The sequence below is a fragment of the Bos mutus genome, chromosome 13, assembly GCF_027580195.1.
Source record: "Bos mutus isolate GX-2022 chromosome 13, NWIPB_WYAK_1.1, whole genome shotgun sequence".
NCBI lineage: Eukaryota > Metazoa > Chordata > Mammalia > Artiodactyla > Bovidae > Bos > Bos mutus.
In genome coordinates this window covers 26545205-26567881 of record NC_091629.1, presented here as the reverse complement: position 1 = coordinate 26567881, position 22677 = coordinate 26545205, and positions in this window count along the sequence as shown.

The following is a 22677-nucleotide window of genomic DNA, read 5'->3' as shown; positions in this document are numbered from 1 at the left end:
ACAAGCCCAGCAGTGATGCTCCGAAGTGATTATCTAGTAACATAAATCAAGGCTATGGCTACAGGGTTCTGAGAGGTTACAGGTCCCCCTCCAGGGGCTAGTGCCTCCTGCAGGGGAGGATGGCAGGCACGGAGCAGGGCAGGCCTTACAGGGCCTCTCAGATCACCACACAACACTAGACAGAAACACTGGGAAGTTTGGAATTGAGTAGATTTGCCAAACCGACCAGGAGGACCAAAAGTAATGGTTTCTGTCCAAGAGAGGGAGGGAAATTCTCCCCGACTTTGCTGAGATCAAGGATGGAGGTTAGGGTGATCTGTCCAGAAAAGATTCCTCCCACGTGTCAAAGCAGACCACAGGGCTCAGTGGTCCCCACCCCAGGGGCTTCTGCTGGGGGAGCTGCTGGCCCTCATTTGAAACTTTCCTTCTAACAGATTCCAACATCTGCAAAGATCCTGCTTTTCAGAGGCCAATTTCTGATCCCACAGGAGAGAGGTTTGCAGGGTTATCAAGCTGATCCCATGCCCTGATGAGTGAGCTGACGGCTCTTTTCACCCCAAGAGTGCCCTGGTTTTATCCAGGAGGATCAAAATGTGGTGCCTTTGCGCCTCACAGGCCATCCCAGCCACTCATCACTCATGGTCAAATGGTCCCCACCTGCCCGTGACAAAGAGGGTAAGGCCACACCCCATTTAAGATCCTCCAACACTGAGCTGCCCATGTGGGTGCTGCCCACCCCCTCCACCCCCTCCCCCTCCATCCTCTATTCTGCTCTGGCATCAGGATCCCCCCTCACCTCCCCACACACATCTTGCCTCTTAAAGATTGAGTTCAAATTCACTCACCAGTCGTGTCATCAAAGAGAAAGTTGTAGGGCCTCAATTTTCTAATCTGAGAAATGGGCAGAAGAAATTAATGTGTCTGAATCTCTGATGGTTTGTGGAGGGTAAGCCCTCCACTAACATGGGTTCATTTTCCTCGTCTGTCGAGGACAGTGAAAAATGGGCTCTTTACTTCTGGCCTGGTTTTTTCTTGGCGTTGTCCAAACCAGCATTCTGTGTAGACCATCTCACCAGATCTGCTTTCATCTCCAGGCCCTTCCTTTGCTGTCTGACTCCTTCATCTCCTCGCAGAAGAACACAAGCGATACTATTGATAGCACTGGGACAAAGTAAGCCATTGGGACAGAGTAAACCATTGGGAACGTGGATTATTGGGCTGTGCGTGTGTGCTAAGTCACTTCAGTTATGTCCGACTCTTTGCAACCCCATGGACTGTAGCTCACCAGGCTCCTCTGTCCATGGGATTCTCCAGGCAAGAGTACTGGAGTGGGTTGCCATGCCCTTCTCCAGGGGATATTCCCGACCCAGGGATCAAACCCAAGTCTCTTGCATTTCCTGCATTGGCAGGCGGGTGTTTTATCAATAGCACCACCTGAGAAGCCCTTATTAGGCCGAAGTGAAATTTAAATCAGGCCAAATACGGAATCTTGAGCAACAGGTGAGCTTCAGCAGAGCAGGGAAACCTCAGCCTCCAGTGAGAGGGTGGGCCACTTGGGTCTCTCCCCATTCCACCCCAATCCTGGACACTGGACGGTCTCGCCTTCACCCACCCTCCTCTCCTTGCCCTACTCTCTCTTCCCTCTTCTCTGGCCTGCCTCTCTGTGCCTGGTGCTATGGAATGAGATCGTCTGGAGTCTGGACATTCTGGGGCATCTGGAGCAAACCGTAACTGCATGTGTCTCTCTTCTTGTGGCTGCCACCACCCAGCTACTACCCTCCCACCCAGGTTCCCCAGCTGGCCCCCTGGCTCTCACTCCATCTTCACCTGGCATTTCATTTACCCCCAGGAGATGGCTCGACTTATTAGGTGAAGAGTGGACCCCTTCCTTGAACTTGCTGATGTGGGGGGCCAGCCATCTCCTCGAGAATAAGCCTGAAATCCTTCCTCAATGTATGGACTGACTCCTGTCGATTTCCAATTTCATAGCTGAAGAAACTCGGGACCAAAGGGGAAGTCTCAGTTCCAAGTTTAACTTACCAATAACGGAACACCAATAAACCCTTTGCTAATGGCTTTGGGTCACACTGTTAAGTCACATCAGACTTTTAAAAAATAATGATGAATATTAAGGAATATTCAAAAGCCAATGAAATGTTAGAACCCTCAGAAAGTGGGCTATAATTGTTGTGGAATAAGCTGGTATCTTCCTGGGACAGAAAAAGAAAGAACTTGAGAACATGCTCACTAAATGGCAGCAGTGAAACTGTCATAAAATTGGCTTCGAGGGAATAAAACTGAAAAGTCTAGGAGGAGAACTCGTTCTGATTAGTCAGAGGACTGTTGTTGATGTTGTTGCTGTGTTTTAATCCCAATTATGAGCTACAGGCCACGATCATTGGAGTTCCTTAAATGCCTCTCTCCACTTACGAGAGCAGTTATTTTGAGCATCCCTCCTTTGGAAATCTGGCACTCAGTGCTGCCAAGCTTGAAGCCCGGGTTCCATCCATCTGTGGTTTCCCAGAGGCTGGGCATCCAGAGACCACAGCTGGAAATCATTAGGCTCTCAAAAGAGCGCTGACCGTGAAATTGCTGGCCACCCTGATTGTTCTAACGCTGACTTTGTCAGTTGCATGAGAAAGAATATTATTCTTTGTGTGTCTTCTCAGGCTCCGATCCCTGTTCAGCTGAGACTGAATTCCCAAGTCGGCAGAAGAGGGGCCCATGCACACGGCAGAAGCCACTCCCGTGAAGTGGGACAGTGACCCAGACTGGAGTCCCAGGGCTGCTGCTCATCTGTCCTGGACCCTGATACCCCCGCCTTTCTGCAGACGGAGCATCCATGTCTACAGGCAGGACCAAGGAGTACTTTTACCTCACTGGATACAGGAAAAAAAGAAAATGGATGAGATAGAAAGGATGGAGCTGGAGAAGGGGCAGAGCTGGAAATGAGGTTGATGTAGAAACACTCATGGGGTACAGTCAACTCTTTGTTAGGAATAAGCCAAAAGGTGGTGGATTTGAATCCCCAGCAGCCCATGCAAAAACAGAAAGGTGACCAGCACCCAAAGGGACAAGCCCCCAAAAGGACCCCTGAGGTCCCTTAACAGCTCCACTCTGGGGCCACCTTCCCTTCCCCGGGCTGTTTGCACCCTGTCCACCCAGGTCACAGCTCACGTGTAGATGGATCATGACCTGGAACCAGGCCTGCCGCAGGCTTCTCTGGCTAGTGCCTTCCACTCTGTAGATCTGATGTTTTAACCCAAAGTTCTGTGAAAATGGTCATCTGTTGGTGTCCTAGAGATTGTAGGTCTGCTGCCTGGGGCTCCAGGCTGAGGACAGATGGTATGAACCTATCAAACTTGGGCTCTGCCCTCAGGAGACTTGGAACATCTGTGTGTGAAGTCAGGACAAAGTGGACTCAACTTGGTAATGTTAACGCGCTAGCTTAGGTTGGGTTCTAGGAGCCAGGTGGGCAGTTGGTTCAGGTGACCCCAGAAGGCATAAGAAAAGTTATAGAAGTGAGTCACGGAAGGAGGCCAATGATGCAGCTTTCCCGTATGCTAAGGGCAGTCACTGCAAAGTACTGTAGCTGGGAAGGAAGGAAAGGGGGTTAAACAAGAGAGGATAACCCTCAGATGTCATTGCAAAGTACTCTAGCTAGGAACAAAGGAAGGAGGGTTAAACAAGAGAGGATAACCCTCAGATGTCATTGCAAAGTACTGTAGCTAGGAACATAGGAAGGAGGGTTAAACAAGAGAGGATGACCCTCAGATACTCTTATCAGCTCTCCAGTCCTTTGTTTAACCACTATGTCCATGGTGGAAAGAGAGGAGAAAAAAACAAAGGCAGTCTCATGCCGTGAGACTGTTGAACAGGAAATGGGAAGATGAGGAGCTGGCCGTGGGTGCTGGCTGTGGGGGGAAAGATCAAAGAGGGTGATTTCTCTGTGAGTGGCCAGTGGCCGGGAGACTCAGCCGGCTGCAGCACATGTAGTCAGCGTCTACCCCTTAGACCCAACCATCACAGCCCCTCGACAAACCAATATTTAAATAAATTAGCTGTGATTCTGTGAGTTAAGACAATTCTTTTTTTCAATGCATCCTCATGTGGACTATTTCTTTTTTCTTATCATATTATTGGATGGGAAAATGGATTTTTATTTGTACACATTTGGTGAGCATCTTGACAGTTTTCGTGTAAGTTGTTTTCATTTACCCCCTTAAGGACATGCACATGATGTCCTTAAGCACACTGTATCTTTTGTTTCTGGTTCTCTGCCCACTAACATCTTTTTTGTGTATTAGTTTGATCCCAGACGCTCTTCTTTTGAGATGGAGTTGCCCACTAGGGAAGGAACACTGCTGGTGGGGAATGTAGACCAAGCTTGGGGACTGGAGTTGAGAACTTGGGCACAGCAGCTTGGCTCTAGTCTCTGGCCACATCTGCAGATTCCAGAACCTGGGCAATTAACTGACCTTTCAAAGCCTAGCTTCTCCATCTATAATGTAGGATAAACATCCCTAGTCTCAGTTTAGGGTTACCTTCACAAGTAAGCCAAGAAAGTACTTGATTTGGTATCTGGTTCCTAACAAGTCTCAGTAAATCAGAGTAACATTCTCATGTATGCAGGAGGATTTTATAAACATGATTAGTATCAGTCATTATCTTTGACCATGATTAATCTTGGCATTTTAAATTAGAGCTAAAAATGGACAAAGAATCGATCAACCATTATTGTAGAGAAAGGAAGACAAACAGAAACTACAAACAAACAAGAGCAAAACAGAAACCCTTCGGATGGACTTTTCATGTCCAAGGAAAGATAGCTTGGCATGCGTGGCTGTGATCACCACACCCACTTAGCACCCAGTTTCCCTAAAGCCCAGTCCAGTGGCATCTTAGCCCAAGCTTCTTTGACTGTCTCCCTGATGACTTTTTCTGGTCTCCAAAGCATGCTCACTTGTGAGCTGGGCAGGAGGAAAGTCTGGTAAAGCACACTGCAGCCCACAGAGTTGAGTCTGTGGGTAAATGTCACTGCTTCTTCTCCCCCAGATGGGGTGACTTGGAGCATGGTCTACACCATTTCCCACGGGTCTCCCTCAGAAGGAGCCGCACATCTCCATCAGAGTCTTCTGACCATTGACACAACTTGTCCTGGCATCCTTCTCTGTTCTGCCTCGCCTGCCCATGCCTCCATCACACTGAGGGTCATGGGAGCATCTCTCACATTCCAAACTTGCACCCAAATCCTTAGCTGAGGGGCTTCCTTTGGGGAGAAGCCAAACTAAGGAAGATATCTTGTTCCATGAAAATATTCAGGTGACCACTAAAGATCTGGATTAAGACTAAGAAATATTTCTTTTCTGCTCAAATAGAAAAAAAAAAAAACCAAAAAACTAATTTAGGTTGTTTTTGCTTTGGGTTGTTTTGTATAATGTTAAGATCACATGTTGTGCATGGCAGAGCAACTCTACTCAAAATCCACATTCTGTAACATACTAGTTAGTTCTGCGACATTTGGGTAATCAGTATGAGAGGGAACAGGGTGCTTGTTATCGAGTGATTCTTTTGGATTTTTAAAATCATCTCTGTGAAGGTATAATTTGCATACAATAAACGCATACTTGCTAGTTATACGGTGTGATGAGTTTTGACAAACACATACCTCTATGTAAACATGACCCTGATAAAACTAACACATCCATAACCTCAAAGCCCTTATGTCATTTGCAGTAAACCTTCACCCCATCCCTATACCAGAAGATCCCTAACCTGCTTTCTATCTCAATAGTTCAATGAATGTTTGATTTGGGGACATGATTAAAGGCTGATTTCAGTCAAATAGATTACAACAGTGTTTAGGGGGAAATCGTTTATTATGCTCTATCATTTTGCATCAAAATTAGCTGTATCCATCACTTTTTTGAATGATGAAGAAGAAAAAGGCAGAGTCAGAACTGATGGGTGTTCTCAGATCCAACAAGGTGAAAGATGAGAGGGAAGGGCAAATAAAAGGTGGAATCAATTTGAAATTTGGAATGACTCCTGCTGTGAAAGTTCTAGAAAAACAAATCTGAAGCTCATTCATTAAATTAAAGAAAACACCTTCAATTGTAACTTGAACTTCGTTCCAATTGTTGGAACTTTCACAGTCATGTTGAATCAAGGCCAAACCTTCAACATCTTATCCGAGTTAAGCCCCAGGAAGCAGAGTCCAGGAGGAAGTCCATGAACTGGTCTCTGACTCAACAATTGCTCAACAAACATTTACAGGGTTTCCTCTTTGCTCTAAGGGCCATCCTACACCCTGAACAGACATACAGGCACCTTTGCATGTAGAACACAGCACATCCCAGTGTAGACAAAAAAGCAAACCAATGCATAACTGAACATGGGGGGAAATTAGTACCAGACAGAGACTGACATAGAAGGCCAAGCTGGAGGTACCATGTTAGCAGACATCTCTGGGCAGGTCACCTTCAAGCTGACTCTGAATGACATAGAATGAGCTAAAATTAATTACAGCACAGTTTATGGGGCATATGACAAGTAGAGAGAACTATCACACAAAGACATTGAAGCTGAAACAAGTAGGACACCTTCCAAAACTCAGCGTTGCCAGATCACAGAATCGGAGGTGGGAGAGTGGTGTGAGATGAGGTGGGGGTGCAGAGAGGGACCAGTCCTGGGCTGGGGGGGAGGGTTTACTTTATATTCTATGGGAAGCCTTTGGTGGATTTTAAACCGATTTCTATTTACTCTGAAAGACTACGGGGAGCTCAGATTTTGAAGTGGCAAGAGTCAGAAGCTGGAATCTGCTCAGTCACCCAAGTGAGACTTGAAGATGCCTATTGGATCTACAGCACAGACGGAATGGACAGCTTCACAGCTATTTGGACACAAACAAAACAGAACTTTTTAAGATTTCTTTTGATGTGGACCATTTTTAAAGTCTTTATTGAATTTGTTACAATATTGTTCCTGTTTTATGCTTTGTTTGTGCGTATGTGTTTTTTTGTTTGTTTGTTTGTTTGTTTGTTTGTTTGTTTTTGGCCAAGAGGCATGTGGGATCTTAGCTTTCCAACCATGGATTGAATCTACATCTCCCATATTGGAAGGTGAAGTTTTAACCACTGGACCACTAGGGAAGTCCCTAAATAGGAATTTTTGTCATCCAGGATAACATTCACACCTTGGTATAAAGAGTATATGAGCTCTAGGAAGAGATAATGTCAGGGATATAGGCTGGGGATTCATCAATAGTTACACGAGGTTTAAATCAATGGACTGGATAAGGTCAGCCAGAAGGACTGTTTGGAGGGACAAGAGAAGGGGCATTCTGCATTCACAGACAAGGAGAGATGAAGGACAGCAAAGGAGAGTAAAAGAGTCTCCAGTGGGGTTGGAGCAACTCAAGGAGATCATGACCCTTGGAAGCCAAATGGTAAACTATTTCAAGAAGTATTTATTTGGAAAAGAAAAATCCAAGAAGAATGTCCATGTTTACTAGTGACCACCATCAACCTGATGACAGAGTTTGAGCCAGACTGGTGTAGCATCAAGCAGCCTTAGCAGAACTGACTTTAGTGAATCCCCATGGCGCCATCTTGATGAACCTCGAAGAGCCTGTGATTCTACGTCTACCTAACACTTTCCTGGTTTTCTGCCTTGCACCACAGTACAAATAATTCTGCTTCAACATTTGCTTGTTTTCTCCTTTTCTCCACCCTTGTATCTCTGGAGGAGAGAGGAGATTTGACACAGTTACCATACAGCCAAAGCTTGATTGGCTGCATGATCTCAAGGTTTAGATCTCAAGCACTGGGTTTAGTTAGGCATCCCATGCGTGCACTTGTTGGAGAAAATTTCCTGGGTCAGCCAATAGTCATTCCTGTGTCCTTCTCCATATTTGCTCTTCTAAAAACATTCTCTTATGCAGCCCAGAAACAGAAATATAGGAAGTCATAGGAGAGTATTTTTTGGAAAGTAATTCTAGTTCAGACTTGTAGCATCATTCCAAAACCCTGACATTGTTTTCCTCCTACATTTGCATTTCACTTCTCTAGAGTTAAATCCTTCCAGAATTTTCTCAGAATCTGCTTGGCTTAAAAGATAAATGCCAGGGAAGAACAGATTTTTTTCCCTACCACTTTTTGTTTTTAAGACATGCCCGAGGCAGCCATTAATGAGATCATCAAATTCGTCAGAGTCTCTAGGTTAGAACCTATTCAATTTCCCCGTCCTTTATTATCTTTCGAGGAGAAATATGTTTTCTTTCAGCATCCAGAGTTGATCGTTTGCTTTATTGATGATCCATTAGCTGGTGACACAAGCCCTGTGATGTCATCTCAGAGGAATGCGAACCTCTAGCATAACACTGAGTTTCTCCATCTATATTTGAGCAACTTGGAAACAATTTTGCCAATATGATTCAACTACCAAAAAATTAACAACAAAACATTCCCAGAGTGGCCTCTGCCCTGTGCTTGGCTTTGCCTTGCTTCAGGAATGTAGGAGTCACTGGGCTCCTCTGGAAAGCCAGAAACCATCACATCACCTTGAGCCAGAGAAAGAGGCTGGGGAGAAGGACCCTCCTCTCTCACATGCTTACTCTTCCTCTCCCCTTGCAGACAGCGCCAAGGGCTGAGCTTGGCTCCTCTTCATTCTGTTTCCAAAATGGAGTGCTACTTGCTGTCAGTGGCCATGGATCCAAGGGCAGATTGGAGGACAAGGCTTCTTTGCCCTGCCCTAACTGTTTAACAAAGATCATTGCAGCCTCTGCCTCGTGACACCCAGGGGCCCTTCTCAGTTTTCACCTTCACAGTTCCCTGCAGCACTGGGTATTCTTCCCCAAGGCCTCTGGCCCCTCTCACTCTCCTGCCAGGACCCCTCCTCTGCCAGTCTGTCCAAGGTCAGTCCCCAAGTTCGTGCCCAAGGGGCCATGTCTTCTTGCACACAAACCCTCAAGGGGATGTTTCCACCCTGGGGCTCCCCCATCTGCCCTGAAGTACTGGTCTCTCTCCACGTTCAAATTCTATGCAAATATCAGCTGAATTCACCAATTATTTAGTCCTTCACTTGCTCTTACATTTCATTAACAGATGAGGATACCCAAAGGCTGGGGCAGCGGGACATCTTGGACGTGGGTGGAGAAGTCAGCCAATGGCTCATCTCAGCTGCTAAGTTGTTATTATTATGACAGGCAGACTCAGCTCAAAAATGATCATGGCTGAACTCGACATCTCTGGCTTTGAACTGCCTGCTTCCCCTGAAGGATCCCCAGGACTCCAGGCCTGAATCCCACGAACCATCGAAAGTCCTGGTGATTCTATTGTCTCTGGGATCAGCCACTTTTCTCCACCCTTGTTTCTGCTGGGTTAGGTTACTCCCAGGTCTTGCCTGAAGTTGGTGACCATGTCCTGTTTTGTTCCTCACTGCGACTTTCGATCTCTTCCACCTGGACTGTGGCTCCCAGAATCTGTCGCTGCCGCCTCCCAGCCCCCACCCTCATGCGCCCCATCAGATCTCAAGGTGGCCACACTGCCTGGCTCCACTGGCACCTTAACACACATGGACCCCTCCCCTGGTGAGCTCTGTCCCACTCCATCCTTGCCCGGTCCTTAGTCCCTTGCTGACTCCTGCCTGTCCCTCAGGGCCTGAGTTCATACCACTGTCTCTACAAAGTCTCCAATTCCCAAAGGCTGAGCGGAGGGCATCCTTCAGTTTATCTCACCCCAAACTTGCCTAATGTTGCATGGAGTGATGCTGCGGCCTGCCACCCGACCATGTGGGACAATGTCTTAATCCCTATTGTCACATGTGCCAGAAACATAGGATATGCTCAGTAAACATTTTCTGAGTTAATTAGTGAGGCGATTTTTTTAAGAGAATACCTTGCTGGATATGAAGTCTCAGAGGAGGGTGTGGATTGGAAAGTGAGGGGAGAATTTGGAGGAATAAAAATGTCCCCAGTGACCTCTGAGAAGTGAGTTAGATGACCAAGACTTTTTCATCTATACCCCATCCAGTAAGGATCAGATCATCCTTAGGGTCATTCCTGAATATTAAGTACAATGATCTTAAATAGGGACTTCCCTGATAGCTCAGTTGATAAAGAATCTACCTGCAATGCAAGAGACCTGGGTTTGATCGCTGGGTTGGTAAGATCTCCTGCAGAAGGGAAAGGCTACCCACTCCAGTATTCTGGCCTGGAGGATTCCATGGACTGTATAATCCTTGGGGTTGCAAAGAGTCACTCAGTCAGCCGACTCTTTGCATTTTTCATTTTCAGAGTGGTCAGAGAAAGCTGTAGACACCTGTCCTGTTAATTAACTGACATTCACAAAGTGGGCATCTAAACATTATTTGCTAGTAATCAATTGAGCTCTTAAAATATACCTGCTGGTAGAAACACTCAGCTTTTCTAGGAATTTGGTGTCAGAGTAGATCGAACTGCGGAGAAGGCAATGGCAACCAACTCCAGTATTCTTGCCTGAAAAATCCCACAAACGGAGGAGCCTGGTGGGCTGCAGTCCATGGAGTTGCAAAGAGTTGGACACGACTGAGCAACTTCACTTTCACTTTTCGCTTTCATGCATTGGAGAAGGAAATGGCAACCCACTCCAGTGTTCTTGCCTAGAGAATCCCAGGGACAGAGGATCCTGGTGGGCTGCCCTCTATGGGGTTGCACAGAGTTGGACATGACTGAAGTGACTCAGCAGCAGCAGCAGCAGCAGATTGAAGTGAAATTAGCTGCCCTGAACTGGAAAAATACCTGGAACAATCTTCATCTACAATAATGAGAATTTAGGAAGAATTAGTGTATTATAAATAAACATATGTTATAAAGTAGTTATAATGTGCCTTTAAAATATGTACAACTATTTTTTAGCTATTTTTTTAGTGGTTTTATTTTTTAACTTTTTATTTTGTATAGGAGTATAGTCAATTAACAATGTTCAACTAGTTAACATAGTTTCAGGTAGACAGCAAAGGGACTCGGCAATACATGTGCACGTATCCATTCTTCCCCAAACTCCGCTCCCACCTAGGCTGCCCCATAACATTGGCAGAATTCCCTGTGCTATACAGTAGGTCCTTGCGGTTATCCATTTTAAGTAAAGCTGTGCATACATGTTGATCCCAAGCTCCCAATCTATCCCCGCCCAACCTTAGCCCTTGGTAACCATAAGTTCATCTCCAGGTCTGTGAGTCTGTTTCTGTTTTATAAATAAGTGACAAGAGCCCTTTTAACCTCTCCTTCATTCAGCTATCAGACATTCCCTTGACCTCACCCCATTCCGGTTCTCAAAGTTTGATGGTTGCCTTTGATAGGGTGTTGATCCTAGGTCTTTGTGAAAACGTTCCCAGGATGTTGGGTAAGTCTTCGCTCTTCCAAGGATCTGTGTTCCCAGCCAAACACAAACGGCCTGAAACTCTCTCCCTGTAGGGATGTGGGCTTTCACACACAGTTATGGGATGAATCCTGGGATTTTGGTGACAGGGACGTCAGGGAGCTGACAGCCCTTTGGGAACCCTTAGGTGGTTATTGTGGGGTGTGCGAGCCGGGATGCTTTGATCTCAAGCCTTCATTGTGTCATTAGAGAAACAGGGACTCAGAGAAGATGACTGACGCTCCAGGTCCTCAGTGAGTTGGAGCAGAACCAGAGGCAGGGCTCAGGAGACCACTCTGCCCACTCAGGACTCTCACCCCCACGACTTGACCTGATAACCTGCCTTTCTATTCTGTGCTGATGAAGATATCTTCACCTCAACAATCTGTTAGATTAGCACCTCTCAGTTATTGGTGGAATATTTTTAACTTTTCTCTGCTGGATCACTCCCGCCATTGTGTAAACATCCGGTCATTTCTCCCATCTGAGAACCTCTGTCCTAACCCATATTCCCCTCCAGGCACCCCCTGATTTCCTTAGTTTCCTCATTTCCTCCTCCCATTTTCTCCTGAGAAAGCTCGAAGCAGGGATCGTGAGTCAAGCTCAGATGCACCTGCCGCTCCATCATTCAGCATCTCTCGATTTTACACACTGTCAGGTATGGGTCACAATGCAGCATCCACACCTCTGAATCCTGGCCAGGGCTGTCCTCCCCTGTGGACCCATCAGCATCCCCTCATCATCCCTAGCCTTAAACACTCCCCACACTTGGCTGCCGGCCTCTTGATTCCCTGTCTCAGTTTGGGTTACCAGTCCCCCTTTCTGTCCATAATCAGCTTTTCTTTGCTCACCTTACTCACTTTCCAGGTGATCTCGTCCAATCTGATGACTTGGGAAACCACCCGCACGCTGGCGACTCCCCCAGTTATGATTCCAGCCTGTGTGTCTCCCCTGAGCTCCAGACTCTTGACCCTCTTGCATGTTACTGGGCACTTGAACTTAACTCCTCCAAAACAGAACCACTTGGCTCCCCTCCCCTCTTTATCTCCCTTTTCTTTGTGGTCCCCATCTCATGGCTGACCTTGAAGTCTCAGAGGCATCCTTCGTCTTCTTTCCTCACACCCCAGTAGTAAAAGTTGTTGGCTCAATCTTCAAAATATACCAGCATCGAATTCCAGTTGCCACTGGCCAGTCCCCGGTCACCTCCTGCCTGTACCCCCTTCACCGCACACTCTATCCATACTGCACACAGTAGCTAGAGGTACCCCAGGAGGCTTCTGTGCTCTGATTCCCCTGAGGCAGCCATTTCACTCAGAACTGATGCTGGAGTGCCCTGTGAGACCAGGGTCCCATCCTCAGAGCTCACCTCCTGGCCACTGTGCTCCAGCCTCACCAGCCATGTTCCCCATCAAGGGCCCAAGCACCGTGGCCCCTCGATTGAGGCCACACTTGCCCAGATATCGCTAGAGGTCAAGTCCCTGCCCCTCAGGTCCTGGAGGAAACCTCATCTTCTTGGTGAGGCTTTTCCCAACAGCTTTATTTGAAATGATGGCTGCCACCTCCACCCCATCAGCCCTCCACATCACTCTGCTTTGCGTAAGGAAGCACAAATCAGAGAGTGGTCCTGATCCCTGCTCTGCTCTTAACTGAACCTACCAGCAATGCAGGCGGGATGCGGGTGGGGGTGTCACATGACCCCTCTGGTGTCTCAGCAGCCTTTGTCCTAAACGGAGAGGTTAGGACTAAATGACCAAGGAATCAAAGTACCCTTTTACCTCTGAGAGCCCACAAGTCTACCAGAAATTTCCGTTTTCAAAATTACTCCATTCTGTTTCTTACAAATTTATTCATACATCAACCCAGCAATTTCGCTGTTAGGCATTTACCCAAGAAAAATGAAAGCATATATCCACGAGAAGCTTTGTACAAGAATGTTAATAGCAACCTTGTTCATAATAGCCCCAAAGTACAAGCCACTCAAATGTCCGTCAACAGGATGTATTCATGGACTTCTACTTGACAGTGGAAAGAAACAAATTGCTGACCCACACACAACTGTGGATAAATTTGACAGGCACACTGAATTAAAGAATCCCAATTTGCATAGCATGTTTCCACTTGTATGATGCTGTAGGCCTGGCAGAGTTGATGCACTGAAGTCAGGTGGTGGTTATCTTTGCTTGGGTCAGGGGTGCTCAGCTGGGAAGGCGCATCGGCTTGTGTATGGATTGTGAGGGTCCTCGACCTTGTGCCGGGTCCTGAGGGTACACAGGTGCAAACAAACCGCAAAGCTTATCAAACCTACACCAAAGAACTGCGTGTGTTTTTGTATGTCAATTACACTCCCCCTGAGATGTTTTTTAGAACCTCACACCATTTTTAAGCAAAGAGCCTAAATTCAGGATCACAGAGTGTGTTAGACATATAGGGGCAAGCCTCCTTCCCCTGGAAGCACGTACATGGGGTTGTGGGTGCTCCAAGCCTGGACGCAGAGCTGGGTGGCCCCAGAGCCTTGGGCCAGGTTCTGGTTCCGGGCCCAGGCCTGGGTCTTTCGGCATGTTTGAGGTCAGCCTGCTTTCAGGGTCAGAACCATCTCAGTCTGCTGTGAACATGTCGGAGGGAGGTAAACATCATGGCAGGGCTGCAGAATGGACGGGCTGCTTCTCTGAGATGCTTTAGAAACCCAAGGTGAGCACTGTGGACTGTTTTCAGAGAAAAGACCAAATGCAGCTCCAGAATGGATGAAGCAGCTTAGTTGTTCCAAAGTCCAGTCTCAGCTATTGGCGCTCCCAAGTCCCAAAGCTGCCAATGCGCTTTATCTCAATTTTACAAGTGCTAAGTGCTGGGATTTAAAGCCAAGAACAATCTTTTTCGAGGACGAGAAACACATGTTTCCCAATATCAGGACCAAAGCTTATGACCTTCGGGGAGAAGTCTGCACAGCTGCATGATTATCTGGGTAATTCCCCGCTGGGACAGAGATGTAGAGACCAGAGGTATAAATCCTAAACAAATACATACCAATCTGGGTAATTCAAGTAGCACTGAAAAATCCATGGTTTGTCTGAATTCGTCTTCCTGGGAAGTGAGCAGTCTACCTGGAAACAAGCTGCTATGTTTCCACCGACTTTTGGTCAAGGAAATGATCGAGATGCCAGCACCTACAGAGGGAGGGGGTCCTCTACTCACTGGGCAGCATATAAAAGAATAGTTCTGGGGGTTCAGAACATGAGCTGGTTCTCCCACCCGGGCTGTCAGACCCAGTGCTGGTTCCAGTCTCATGTCAATAGAAGTCATTAGCACAGAGTCATAAAACTCACCTCACCAGCTTTATTATATGGCTTATGTTCATTTTAGGGTTTGTTATACGGCTTGTGTTTGTTTTATGGGTTTTTTTCCTAATTTTAAAACTGATTCATAATCAGTATATTAAAGTTGAAATGGCAACCCCCTCCAGAATTCTTGCTGGGACAATCCCAGGGACAGAGCAGCTTGGTGGGCTACAATCCATAGGATCACCAAGAGTCAATTGAGAAATACAACAACTCAGATTAAAATGAGAATCGCTCAAAATCCTATTGCTCAGAGATGACTTATGTTAACATATCAATGTATGTCTCTGATATACATGTAAATGTATGACACTGCAAAAATGTCTCCACATTGTTCTACTATTCTGTGGTTTATTTTTTCTCTGTGAATATATCATGAGCATTTTCATGCCAATAAATGTTCTCCTAAAAGTAATTTTTCTATAGGTCGCACAGTAGTCCTTAACAATGAATCACAAGTTACCTAATTAAACACCTACTATTAAACCATAGTCCCAGGATGAATGGGAATGGCTACCCATTACAGGATTCTTGCCTGGAGAATTCCACAGACAGAGGAACCTGGTGGGCTACAGTCCATGGAGTCGCAAAGAGTTGGACACTACGGAGCAACACTTTCACTTTCCAGGATGAATCAATACAAAAAAGGAGATCTGTTATTATGAAATGAGTTTTTAAAAATCATGGGCTTAAAAACGAGGTTAAAGTGAAAATTCTAACATTTGACCAACTATAATCAAGAACATCTGGGTAAAGATGGAGGTTAAGACCGGATGTCAAAAACCTTTCCATCTCTAAAACATGACATTATCATCATCATCATCAAATGGGTGAGAACCGTCACTTAGCACTCACCCCTTCCACCATGTGAAGATGCACTCAAATGATGGCCATCTCTGAACCAGGAAGCTGGCTCCCACTAGCCACCAAACCTACCACCGCTTGATCTTGAATTTCCCAGCCCTCTGTGAAGAATAAATTTCCAGGGGGCTTCCTTGATGGCTCAAAAAAAAAAAAAAAAAAAATCCTCCTGACGATGCAGAAGGCATGGGTTTGATCCCTTATCGAGGTGAAGCCCATGTGCTGAGGAGCAATTAAGCCCGTGCACCGCAGCTACTGAGCCTGTGCTCCAGAGGCCAGGAGCCGCGACTACTGAGACTTTGTGCCACAACTACTGAAGCCCAAGCCCTGTAGAGCCCGTGCTCTGCAACAAGGGAAGAAACCTGGGAAGCAATGAGAAGCCTGCCCACTGCAACTAAGGAGTAGCCCCAGCTTGTCACAACTAGAGAAAAGCTCGAGCACCAACAAAGACTCGGCACAACCCAAAATAAATACACAAAATAATTTTTTTAAAAACAATGAATTTCTATTGTCTGTAAGCCCCACCCCTAGTCTGTGGTGTTTTTGTTACAGAAGCTCTAATGACTGAGATACGTGAGAACAGCTAGTGGACGAAATTCATGCATCAGTTTGCAGAATGGTGAGAGTAACATGGAAACTTACAATGCCATATGTAAAATAAATAGCCAATGGGAGTTGGCTGTATGACTCAGGAAACTCAAACAGGGGCTCTGTGACAATCTAGAGGGATGGGATGGGGAGGGAGATGGGAGGGAGGTTCGGGATGGAGGGGACATGGGTTCACCTTTGGCTGATTCTTGTTGATGTTTGACAGAAAACAACAAAATTCTGTAAAGCAATTATCCTTCAATTAAGAAATAAATAAATCAGAAAAAAGAAAGTGCAGGCAACAGTGCCGCCTCTATGACAGATTTTTCGATGGCTCTTGTCCTGGGTATTCCTCATTCTCAACTTGAAGACTTCATCAAATCTGCCTCTAGTAGGAGGTGTAAGTCCTCTGAGCCTCGCTGGTTTGTTTATGAACCTGGGATGAAATCTCAGCTACAATGAAAGGTTGTGAAAGCACCTAATACACACCCGGTAGGGATTTTTTGGCTCATTGTACTCATGCCGCTGTTGTTGTTTGGTCACTAAGTCCTGTCTGACTCTTTGTGACACCATGGACTGCAGTACGCCAGACTTCCCTGTCCTTCACTATCAACCAGAGTTTGCTCAAACTCATATCCATCAAGTCGATGACGCCATCCAACCATCTCATCCTCTGCTGCCTCCTTCTCCTCCTGCCTTCAATCTTTCCCAGCATCAGGGTCTTTTCCAATGAGTCAGCTCTTCACATCAGGTGGCCAGAGTTCTGGAGCTTCAGCTTTAGCATTAATCCTTCCAATGAATATTCAGGACTGATTTCCTTTAGGGTGGACTGGTTGGATCTCCTTGCTTTCCAAAGGACTGTCAAGAGTCTTCTCCAGCACCACAGTTCAAAAGCATCACTTCTGTGGTGCTCAGCCTTCCCTCTTCAGACCCCGGGCTGCCAGGCCTGGGCGCCGAGCCCCCTCTGGATTTTGTTCTTCTCTCCTCAACACCCACCTTTGTTCAGTCATCAACAAAGCTGAAGTTTCTAACAAGCAGACCCTCCAGCAGGGGCAGTGTGAAGTGGGGCACTGCCTCCCCCATCACCAGCCTCCTCCCTAAGCTGCTCCCAACAAATTCACCATTCACACAGCATCTGCCTTGCTCACTGGCAACTTCAAGACTCATGTTGTCAGGCTGCATTTTAACTTTCTGTACAGGAATGACTTGTTTTCCCTGGAGATTGTGAGCTACTTGGAGCCTAGAAAGAGTGTATAATCCTTCTGTTTATATTACACAGGATTCTTGTGGTTTCTCCATAAACACTTATTAATAACTGCAGATTTAATGAACAAGGCACTCTGATTTTCTGTATGTGTCTGAGTAGAGAGATTTCCCTGCTCTATGGGATGAGAGCATCCTCTGGTGTCTGGAGGTTTTCATTAGTCAAGGATCTTTCAAGTGACAGGGACCCAAATCAAAGGCCACTCCACTCCCCAGAGCCATGGACTCTGATACCACCAGAAACATCTAATCCTTGGCATGGTAGATTGTTCTAACTAGGCTCCCCTATGCATCAATGGCTACTGCCATTCACCCTCACCCTGACTCTGCACTTGGCCATGTATCTTGCTTCAGACAATTGTACATCAGCAAATATGATGCAAGCAGTTTGTTAAGCTCTGCACTTGGGTCCTGAGCACTTGGGATGTAGCCAGCCATCAGCTGGTCCCACCCAACCCCCATCTGCTTGCAGCCTGGTAAGGGAGCCAAAGGAAGACCAGCAGGAGACCACCTGGCCATCAGAGGGCTGAAGAATGAAGAGAGTGCAGGCATTTCAAGCCAGTCAACCCTGGGGTGACCTGTTTCATAGCAGATGCTAACTATGATCCTTGTTTTATTTCTCACTGGAGGCAGGGGACAGGGGTTAGCTGGAGGGGGGAAGCCGTGAGCCTGGACCCATGGTGGCTGACCCATGGATGGTCATCTTATGGCTCCAGGGATTCGTCATTCTTTATTCCTAACCTCCTAGTAGAAAGGTCCTGGTGGAGGCCTGGAGTCCCTCTGGCTTGGGCATCAAGCTCATCGTGGTCTATGTTTTAGGGGCCAGGGATGCAGGATTCTGTGTTTGATATTTGAGTGACCTGGTAACATTTCCACCCCATGAGGTCAGATGATAAAGCTTTCCAGATAAAGATTAAAATGTGAGTTAAGAGGAACTTGACAGAAAAAGCAAACACCCACCCCAGGGTTCCCATGCCCCTGATTCACCAGTGAACTGCTTCCTCGAATTCCTGAATTGCCATTCCGCTCTGTAGCAGGATGGCAGGGTTTGGACTCTGCTTTATCAGCTATTCAGGAATGAGCCACTCCTCTTGGAGAAGCTCACAACCATGCTTGCCCTCCAGGGCTTCTAACCACTTATCACTTCCCTTTCCTCCCATGGTCTTCATGGCCAGTGTTCCTAGGATGTCCACAAGGAAAACCTTGCTCTGGAGTCTTGCGTTTCTCTTGATGCTGTACACTCACCTCTGACTCAGTCCCGAGCACTCCTGATAAATACACTCGCCACCTTCCAGAACCTGGAAACATGTCCTCAGCTTTCCTTTTAGAAACTTCATCCACTCCTTCCTCACCCACCCCTATTATCCTGTGTTGAACTGAACACACACACAGGCAAAAGCACAGACATGCATGCATGCACACTCACAGTAGCGCCCAGACACCAGCCCACACCAAAATAAACATGCACCGTGTTGGCTAGAAGGAGGGGGGCTTTGGAATACCCGGCTGGTTCCTTACAGCAGCCAAGCTCCACAGTTGGCCTCCCTGTCTTTGGGAGCCAGCGTTTCCACCTGCTGATTGACAAGTATGCCTCCCTTTTCCAGTAGGCATTACATCTTATACCTTCACACTGCTTTATCCCTGCTGACAGGTTGATGTCCATCAGCTTATCAAGCTCAGAAGCTCCTGTGAAGGAGGTGTAAGTACAGTCACTTCTGTATTCAAGGGTCTCTCATTCGTGTGTTCAACTAACCTTGGATCGAAATTTCCATCCATGGTCATGATCTTGGCTGGCCACAACCTGCAGCATCTTGAAGCAGGGCTTCAGTTTCTGGCCAGAGATGGAGGTCGGGTCATGGTGTTAAGGGCACTGAATCTTAACCACTGTACCGGTGGTCAGTGACAAGACCCTGGCCCTTTGGTTTTGCAGGAAAAGAATTCCCACAAAGATGAAAAGTAGTGAAACAAACAAAGCATTTATTAGAAGAGAAAAAGAGTACAGTATGTGTGGCGCTTCTGAACTTGACAAGCTGATCAGCACCAACCTGTCAGCAGGGATAAAGCAGTGTGAAGCTGTAAGATGCAATACCTACTGGAAAAGGGAGACATACTTGTCAATCAGCAGGTAGAAATGTTGATTCCCAAAGATGCAGGGGCAGAGTTAGAGTTGCCGAGTCACAATCTTGTGGTAGTTTGAATTACTTTTCTTCCAAGTTTCCTTTGGCCAATCATTTTTATTGGCCTGGTTTACAGTCCATATCTGGTATATCTCAGGTTCCCCCCTGTGTGTGCTCATTCATCTATTAGCTAAGCTGGATTCGACCGCAGAGGCCTAGGGGTAGCCTGGCCTCACTTTGCATCACTCCCCTTTTGACCTTCAAGGAGCCCTTCTGCGCATGTGTGGTCGGGGAGGCCTCTTGACTTTAAGAATGAAAATACATGGTCTCCTATCTTCTATCTGAGCAGGGCTTAGTCTCCTCTCTCATTTGCCCTGATAGCCTCATTTTGGAGTGTGGGTTTGCAGGGGATGGATCTCCAGTTGCTTTACCTGGGGGTTGGGGGTGCAGCGCATCTACCTCCTGCCTCGGTTGGTGGACTTGTCAGAGACAAAACTTGAAGATGTGGAGGCCAACTATATTGCACTATCTTAATAAAGGGCATGAGCCTCTGTGGATTTGGGGGTCCAGGGGTTCTTGGAACCCATATGCCAGGGGTAGTAAGGAGGGCCAATAATACCTACCTCCATTTTTGTGTGCAGAAAACTAGTTTTAGGGCAGCAAAGTTGAGCGTCAGGATGTGGCCAACTGCCCTGCTTCTAGGCTTTTCCAAGTCGGTAGCCAGGGACCCACCTTCAGCTCAGAGCGCACCCCCTCTCCACACTGTCCCTCCATCCTGGGACAGCCCAAGCTCACTCCTGCTGCTGAAGCCGCTTCTTTGTGGCCTCCCCACAAGCACACCCTCCTCCAGCATCCTACACACCTAAACCATCTCTCAGATAAAGCGTATATGAATGATCTTTCAAGATGCCGCCTACAAGCCAAATGTACAGTGTTTCCACCCTCCCCAGAGGGCTGGAGTTTCCTTATTTCCCCTCAGAGCCTCGGCAGCTGCTGTGAAAACATCCTATATTATATCATTTTTCCTCTTCACTCTTCTCCTTCAGATTTCTCCATTTTTAGTAAAACATTACTGAAATAGTCGCCAGGAAATCCTGTTTCAAGTGCAGCAGCCTCCTGGCTTCAGAGAAAGGCGGTCAAGTTCATTCTTCATCTTCCCAAGTCTTCCTGCAACCTCCCTTTGGCAAAAGACATCAAACTGTTTCATCTGCACAGGACTTGGTTTGTTCCAATAAGAAAACAGAGCTTGGAACAATTCTGCAAATATTTATCAAACACTGACTTTGTTTCCTCTTAGAGAAGAGATCCCGTCTTTCTTGGGGCACAAATTTGCATCTCTGAGGAAGATTCTAGCCTCAAGAGGGGTTATAAGGAGAAAAAAAATCCTTCTCCATGTTAACTGTGTAAGCTTATTTCAAGTTGAATATTATTAAAGTAGAGTTTAACTTTTATGTTAGAAAATCTAATGTTATTATAATGCCTTGCAGCTTTCCTTCTGGTTTGTCATGCAACATGACACCTTTGGTTTCTGGAATGATGGATGGAATGATCATGAAAGGAAGAGATTGGGAGTCACAAGTGTGAGCCTTATTTGAGCTTGTGATCTGGTAAGTTTTCGACCTTAAGTATAACACAGTCAAAGCATTTAAACAAGGAGACCATTGGATATGGTGGGCTCTAATGCCAAGGCAATCCACAGCATTAACCAAAATCTAAGCCAGAGATAACACACCTGAATGTGAAAGATGAAAATCAAGAATAATCAGTTACAAACAGCCACTAGACTTTCTCAGAAAAAGGCAATTGTTTAAGCCTGAAAGAGTCAAATAACTTCCTTGCTTGGTTCCCTCATCTTCTTCCAAAAAACAGCACCCTGGCTCATGTAGGTATAGCGTTCCTGACCACATTTGGTTTGGAGATGCCTGATTCAAGTTAATATTTGCTCAAATAAACTTTTAAAAATGTTTACATACCTCTGTTAGCCTTTTAACAAGTCATAACCAACAAGACCTACTGCAGAAAACAGGAAACTCTGCTCAATATTATATAATGACCTAAATAGGAAAAGAATTTGAAAAAGATCAGATACATGTATATATATATAAATGAATCACTTTGCTGTACACCTGGAAATAATGCAACATTTTTAATCAACTATGAAAAGTGAAGATGTCACTCACTCAGTTGTGTCTAATCTTTGCAGCTCCATGGACTATAGCCCATCAAGCTTCTCTGTCCACGGAATTCTCCAGGCAAGAATACTGGCATGGGTTCCTTCCCTTCTTCAGGGGATCCTTCTGATCCAGGGATCGAAACTGGGTCTCCTGCATTGCAGGCAGATATTTTACCATCTTGGTACTCCAATATATATAAAAAAATTAAAAAACAAATAAACAAATCAGGGACTTCCTTGGTTCTCCACTGGATAAGATACAGTTCTCCAGTGCAGGGGATGTGGTTCCAATCCCTGGTCAGGGAACTAAGGTCTATATGCTTTGTGGCCAAAAAACCAAAACATAAAAAAACAGAAGCAACATTGTAACAAATTCAATAAGGACTTTAAAAAATGGTTCAAATCAAAAAACCCTTTAAAAAATAATCTAAAAAATAATTCATATGTTCTCTAAGCCTGTTTCCTAATCAGTAAGATGCAGCCTAATACATACTGTGATAAAGGTTTATGAGCAGATTCAACAGTGTGTGAGAAAGCATAGCACAGGATGGCAATGGTCATGTTGTAGGGATTGCCAAACTACGCAGGTAAGTCCCTTTCACCAACAAAGAAACGGTTTCTGTACTTTTCATATAGTGAGAGTGAAAGTCACTCAGTTGTGTCTGACTCTTTGCGACCCCACGGATTATACAGTCCATGGAATTCTCCAGGCTAGTATACTGGAGTGGGTAGCCTTTCCCTTCTCTAGGAGATCTTCCCAATCCAGGGACTGAACCCAGGTCTCCTGTATCACAGGCAGATTCTTTTACCTGCTGAGCCACAAGGGAAGCCTGTTTACTAAATATTAGTGAATTTCATATTCTTTCTCATAATGGCAAACATATATATTCTTCGTCTCCATCAATAGTCTGAAAGGAGTTGCATTCTGGAATCCTTTAGGGACACTT